Below are 8,021 nucleotides of genomic sequence, written 5' to 3'. Positions count from 1 at the left end.
ACCACCCAGTTAAGCGTCGGAAAGTTGTCTCACATTTACAGCGTATGTCCCCACATATAGTCTTTTTACAAGAGACCCACTGGGTGGAGGGTTCACAGCCATTGCTCAGGGCCCCCTGGCTTGGGGAGTGCATTTCTGCTTCTTTCACAAACAAAACTAGGGGTGTAGCCATTTTATTTAGCAACAACTTACAGTACTCCATAGTCAGAAAATGTATTGATCCTGATGGCCGATTTATCTTGTTAGATGTACTTATTGACAATGTTACATACACTCTGTTTAATGTCTACGCCCCCTCCAACCCCAATGACTCCTACTTTGCTTTACTTTTACAGAAACTACTTTCCTGGGGCTCTACCAATCTCATTTTTGGAGGAGATCTCAATGCGGTCGTGGACCCATCCATGGACAGATCCGGGGTAAGTGCAAACAGACCTCCAGCTCTCTCAAATCTTCTCTCCCCCCCTATGTTCTCAGCTCACCCTTATTGACCCCTGGCGCATCTTTCACCCATTACAGAGAGATTACTCATTCTTCTCACACCCCCACTCGACACATTCTAGAATAGATTACCTATTTATCTCAGACCATCTCCTTCCCAAGGTGACACACACCTCCATCCATGACATTATTATTTCCGACCATGCCCCTATTTTGCTATCCATTCGGTTATCTTTGCCCCAATCCTTTACCAGATGCTGGCGGTTTCCATCCCATCTCTTCCATTCTAATGACTTTCTACTACACCTAAAACAATCTTGGCTTAATTACACCACAGATAATTCCGCACACACAGACAACCCCCCATTATTTTGGAACACCTCTAAGGCAGTTCTCAGAGGCCACATTATGTCCTACGTCAATTCTACACGCAAACGATTCACCCTCCGTTTAAAAGAGCTGAGTAATACCCTTACTGACACCTATAGAACTTATAAGAGATCTGACACTCCTGCTAACAAAGAAGCATACCTCTCTGCTAAATTGCTCTACGATACCTTCCTTACAGAACAGGCCCAGACCAAACACAATCACTTCAGAAACAAGCTGCATAGATTTGGAAACAAATCTGGCAAACTCCTGGCTAACTTAATTAAAGGACCACACTCCCGCACATGGGTTAACACGATTAAACAATCAGGAACATTTCTCACAGACCCCAACGACATATGTGCCGAATTTATGAGCTTTTACAAGTCCCTATACTCAGTAGGTCCTGATGACATAGCTGAAAGTGAATCCTTTTTGGAGGCAACTAACTTACCCACACTTTCACAGGAAGAAAGTGATATGCTAGACAGACCCATTACGGAGGAGGAAATTTGTACTACTATTAAATCCCTCCCTAATGGTAAAAGTCCAGGCCCGGATGGCTTTGGCGCTGAATTTTACAAATTACTCCGCTCGGAAATCTCTCCAACTCTAGCTCTCCTCTTTAACCATATCTTGTCCTCTAAAACATTGCCACTTAATTTTAACGAAGCCAAGATTATAGTTATACCGAAACCAGGAAAAGACCCCTCCCTGGTTGGCTCCTATCGCCCTATCTCCCTCCTGAACCAGGACTTTAAAATCTTAACGAAACTAATGGCCAACCGCCTGCAGGAATGTCTACCGCGGCTAATTTCACCCGCCCAGTTAGGTTTTGTGAAAGGCAGGCAGTCCGTGATGGGCATTCGTGCAGCTATTGCTGCTATAACCCATACCCGTCTCCATCAAACCCACGACAACATCCTACTTAATTTGGATGCCGAAAATGCTTTTGACCAAATTGCTTGGCCTTATCTCCATAGAATACTAGCACACCAATCATTTGGCGAATCCTTTCGCGCTCTTATCAAATCCTTATATACTGACCCTAGGGCCCAAGTAATGGTCAATAACGTTACCTCCCCCCCTTTTTCTCTCGAAAGAGGGACCCGCCAGGGATGCCCCCTCTCCCCCTTGCTTTTCAATATTGCACTTGAACCACTCCTCCGATATATTTGATCATCCCCCATTTTCAGGGCATTTCTGTAGGCACCAGGGAGGTACACGTGGTGGCATTTGCAGATGATGTTCTCCTTTTCCTTTCCAATCCTAAATACTCCGTCCCCTACCTTATTGATACAATTAATCGTTTTTCATCTTTTGCTGGGTTTTCAATTAATTTCCATAAATCCGAGGCCCTTGCCATTTTTGGACAGGCACGTACAGGATGGTCCACTCCTTTCCCCTTCAAATGGGCTCCCTCCCATATCACGTATCTGGGTATTACTCTTCCAACACATCCCCATAATATATACACATGTAACATTACTCCGGTTATTCAAAAAATCAAGGCAGAACTTGCTCTATGGCAAAATCTACCTCTAAACTTTCTAGGTCACGGTAACCACTTCAAAATGGCTAGCTTTCCCAAATTATTATACGTTCTACAAATGACCCCGGTCCTACTCACCAAATCTGATCTGTCATCCCTTAATGCCATGATCTCCAAATTTATTTGGAACTCCAAAAAACCCAGGATTAGTCTCTACAAGCTAACACAATCTACTCAGAGGGGTGGAATTAACCTACCTAATATTAAATACTACAACTTGGCTTGTATCCTCCGCTATGCGGTGGACTGGATTACCTAATACAACATTTTTACAGACACCCGCTTAGATTCCCAACTCTGCTACCCCCTCTCTCTCAGTTTCATTTTACACGCTAAACCCTCTCAATTAAAATCCAGCCAATTTGACAACCCCCTCCTATCCTCTACTATATACGCATGGAGACGCGTCAGGAAATCTTTACACTTACAGTGCTACTATTCCCTATCGCTCCCCCTTGTCGGCAATCTAGAATTCCAGAATGGTAAAGCCATGTCCCCCTTTACTAGCTGGCGCTCTTCTGGCATTCTATCTCTGCGACATTTACTAAACACCTCACATACACCGCTGACTTTTGACGAAGCCGTATCGCGTTTCCATCTGCTACCACAACATAAATTTGCTTACCTCCAAGCTACACATTACCTACAATCTATACTCTCAAAGCTACAACCCCAAGATATCACAAACCCTTTTGACTCTGTCATCCGTACTTGTACACACTCCATATCCACGATATATGCACGTATACGCCCTGAACTCGACATTGATTCAGACCTTCCGGGACTTCATAAATGGGCCGCGCAGACCACAACGCTCAACCCTGAAACAATTCTAGACACATTTCTCCTCAATCTCAAACTCATCCCTGCTAGCTCCTACCAGGAGATGTCCTATAAAATTCTACATAGAGCCTACTTCTCCCCTAAGCGTTGTTATTTGATGGGTGCTGCTGATTCCTCTGACTGCCCCAAATGTCACTCCCACGAAGCTGACTTGTACCATTGTCTATGGTCATGCCCCCATATCCAAACTTTTTGGAATGCCCTACACAACTTCGCCACCTCCTCACTAAAACTAACCTTCCATTGTAATGAATCTTGGGCGCTCTTTGGATATGTCGCGGACCAGACCTCTACTCTAAAATATGACAAAAAACTTCTTGTAATCCTGTCAGCTGTTGGCAGGAAAGCCATTCTGCAGCAATGGATACATGCTTCAGCCCCCTCCCTGGAGATGGCAACATCTAGACTACTCTTCCTATTCACTATGGATTGGCTAGAGGCATCTCTCCACAAAGAATCCATGACTTCAGGCCTATTTCAATGCTGGGACAAATACATCCAGAGCCTACCCCTTAGAACTAAAACGGCAATCCAGGCATGCTTCCAGTCTACCTCATGGTATAATTTACAGCTTCTCCAAAATAAAACCCCTGTCGCTATCTAGATGTCACAATCCACATACCCTTACTATCTATATCCCTCTCCTCTATTTCTTACTCACCTTATTTTCTCTCCTTTCTATCTCTTGCTGGACGGCTGGATCGGTCCATGGATGGGTTGATGGCTTGGATCTCGGAACGGGCTATTAGTTAGTTGTTCACCTGCTACTACTGCTGAATGTTAAATTTTTGTTTAGTTTTGTTTTGTTTTTCTTTTTTTCTTTTTGTCTTCTGACCAGTCTCTTATATTACTGATTATTTTTGGTAACTCCCAGTCTCGAAATGACCAACACGGCTTACATTTTATATACGGTGATGCGGATTACGTATCAATGCTCAACCATCGCTTTGCTTTAACCGGAGTTGCCATGTTAAGTTTCCTTTTATTTCACGGACATTCTATGGTCACTGTTTGTATATGTTTGTGGAAAATTAGAAAATGGAGAATTGCTCCTCATTTAACACTTTTACGTCTGTTATAACTACTGTTTGTAATAACTGCAATATGTGAGGATCAATAAAACATATTTGGAAAAAAAAAAAAAAGAAATAAAGAAATCCAGAATAAAAACATACCATCCACTGGTTCTGTGCGCCATCTCTGCTGAAGGTCCAGAGAATCTCCAAAGGAGTGGGTGTTGCTCCTCCTATCTGGCCAGCTGAGTGCTGCCTATGACCTTTTGGAAAACAGTGAGCACCTACACCCCCTGAACCTCCAATACAAGCATGGCTGCAAATGAACAAAATGTGTGATAGGAACCCCTTTATCTCTCAATATATTCCTTTATGGGGTAATCTCTCCTTTCCTCCGTCATTGATTAACCATACCTCCCAACGTATGTGAAGGTGAAAAGGGGACACTAGCGCGGCGGAGCCATGCGATCACCCGAAAAGGGGCATGGCCTATGAAAGGGCATGGCCTCATGGGATGATGTGTCCTCAGGCCCGCCCTTCTGCGATAATGAATAGATGCTGTACAGATGCACACAGCGTCTATACCCTTCAGGCTGGGGGGACTTCCAACTGCCCCCCCCCCCTCCTGCCGCGGGACATTGGCGGCCCTGGGCAGGGGGCAGGACCTCCCCAAAATACTGGGGCGGTCCTGCGAAAAACAGGACATGGAGAGACAAAGGCCTAGATTTGGCCAGTAAGGTTTTTGACCCAGGGTAATATGAACTACCCCATTCTCATATGTTCATGTACAGTAGCTTCAAGCAAGGTCCTTTATAAACACCATTAAACCTAACTTAGGGGGTTATTCTAGTTCACTTGCAAAGGCACAATCACTCTCTAATGGACAAAACCATGTGCACTGCAGGTGGGGCTGATGAGCAGAGAGAGTTAGATTTTGGTGTTTTATTGTTTCTGTGCAGGGTAAATACTGTCTGCTTTATTTTTACACTGCAATATAGATATCAGTTTGAAGTACACCCCCCCCCCCTCCACAAATCTAATTCTCTCTGCAAATGGTACATCTGTCCCAACTGCAGTGCATATGGTTTAGTCCATTAGAGAGTGATTGTGCCTTTGCAAGTGAACCAGAATAACCCCCTTAGTGCACATAAAATCCATAGACTCACTTGTTATGTTTAGTTTGGATAAGCCATATAAGCTGAAACACCTATATCAGATGATCCTAGAAAATTGTTACGATGGTCATCCACAATGGACAGTGCTACTAAATAAATGGAAAGCGGATATACCATCTATTGAAGTCGTTAAATTCTGTTTATATCCAATAGATGTACCTGACAACCACGCATAGAGCTTACATTACTTACACCCTATCAATGGAGACACATAGCATTGGAAAAAATGGGATACTGCAACAAATGTGGAACTCCCAGGGCAGATCTCTCACACTGTATGTGGGACTGTTACAAATTAAGGAGAATTTGGAGCAAAATCATTATTTTATATTAACGATATGTTCTCTATGAACTTATATTTTCATCCCTCGGCATTGATGGGACTCAACATTTAAAAATGGCCAATGGATGAGATCCATAGAACCGCAATTCCTCTACTATTAATTATAACAGTCGCAAGAAAATGTATCCTGATTTTTTTGGGATGAAAAAATCCGCTCCACAACTGCTGAATGTTAAACAAAAACTGCTACAGATCCTTTACCTCGAGAGAAAGTGTGCGAGACGAGACTTGCGGGACGGGTACCGTAAATTCTACCAGAAATGGACGTTGTTCATTAATACTCTCGATGTTGATATTAAAACACATATAATTACCACTTTTGAAAATTTGCTGGTTTAATGTAACTTGCTAAAAAATTTCAGAACCTACTGTATCTATATGATAATTGCTTCCCCCCCACGATTCCTTACCCTGTCTGTCTTTGTAATTTCTATATTTTGTCTATATTTATGTTGCCTTCAGTTCTATTTAGAAATTTGTTCTTTGCTAAATATATATGCATATGTGTACTATCACCTGATTAACCAAATTTTATATCCAGTATATCACGTGATAGTAGAAGCCTGTTGTCTCTACTCGTGATGTGTAATATTGATCACATGTACATAACAGACTCTTTCTATACTTGTTTGTATTAATAATATTTCAATAAAGATGATTGAAAAAAAAAAGCATAGCGGCCATTTTGTAACTATGACACCATTATGACATCACAGAGGCTCTGTGCTACAGGGATTCCATCACCTGAGTCTCTGCATTTGTCAGGAGAAGAAGCATATTTTATGCTCTCTTGCTATATTGCTTATATTTTAATTTTACTGTACCTCTGGAGATATTATGGGCTGTCTGTGCAGCAAACTGTGCGTCCCTGCACCCAGCAGGAAGGTAAGTGCGCTGTTATATTTATGGGTTGTACATTACACTTAAAGAGGATTATCACAGGCTGCAATAGGGGGGAGCTCGCCCGATATTGGGTGTTTCTGTGCAGATTGGGAGGTGGTTTGTCCAGTTTTGTAGGCCTAAATATGAGGGGTAGGTATCATTTTGATTGACCGGTAACTATAACTAGTAACTTGTAAAATATGAATGTTTCACCTTGTATGAAGCATTAGAGGTACATGGGTGGGTGACGCTCCCTGTATGTAGCATTAGGGGTACATGGGTAGGTGATGTTCCCTGTATGTAACATTAGGGGTACATGGGTGGGTGATATGATGTACCTCTCCTGTACCTTCCCCTGCACAATTCCCAGGCAGCAGTGTCTTATAATGTGGACAAGTTGTGTAGTAACACTCACGTTTTACCATTAGCCTCACAGGCTCTCACATTATCAGCACTGAAGCGTCATCTCCCCTTCTCGCTGGGCTTTGTAGTTCGACAGCACTTCTGCTGCTGACATAAACGTAGGTTACTCTGCCAGTAGCTGCCTTCTGCCCATGCTCCTCCTGCCTGACTGTAACTGCCACTAACTGCCCATGCGCCTTAGTGGTGACCCTCCTAGCAGAGCCTACCTCACCGTGAAGAGAAGGGGGATCCACCGACAGTCTGCTCTGTTAAAGCACCCCTGGGAGATGGCGTGGAGAAGGCGGCCTGGGGGCGTGAAAATGTGATGCATCATTATAGCCCTGCCCCCTGCTATTACCAACATTGCAAAGTGTGGGCGGGGTTATGATTAGGTGGTTTAATGGGAATCGTGTCATTGCCCCACCCACTTTGCAGGGGTAAGGAGGGCTCAGCGGACTAAGTGGGAAGTGCTGGCAGGAGGGGCAAGGCATTGCGGGTGACCTGGGGCCAATTTATGGGAGCCTCATGGCCTATCTGGAAGAGTAGACGAGTATGATTTTTGCCTCTTTGCCTTATTATCTCATGTCTATCCCATGTGTTCTGGGAGCTCAGATAGGTCTGCATTGCATGTAATGTGGATTCCCCACTGTACAAGAGTTACTGCTCCCTCCCTGCAGTTCTGCAAATGTAACTATTCTCATTTTGGCATGCTGCCAATTATCTGCCAATCACCTGAGAGCTCAGATTGCAGCAGCTGCTATGACAGCAGCCCGGCCTGTGCTCTGCATAAAATATGTGTAGAACATTACAGGGATGGCTATCGACTATCGATGATTCCAAATCATCGATGGTTTATGTCCGATGTTGAATACTTTTACTATAGATGAGGGAGAACCAGATGGTTTCTCTCCATCGATGGCACAGGAAAACCGATGTTTTGCTTTTGTTTATTTTATTCAAAGATCCCAGGACATGGAGCATAGCTCTGCCCCTGACATCTG

Source organism: Crinia signifera, chromosome 2 (assembly GCF_055691185.1).
Source record: "Crinia signifera chromosome 2, ASM5569118v1, whole genome shotgun sequence".
Classification (NCBI taxonomy): domain Eukaryota; kingdom Metazoa; phylum Chordata; class Amphibia; order Anura; family Myobatrachidae; genus Crinia; species Crinia signifera.
Note: the sequence above shows the minus strand (reverse complement) of the source record.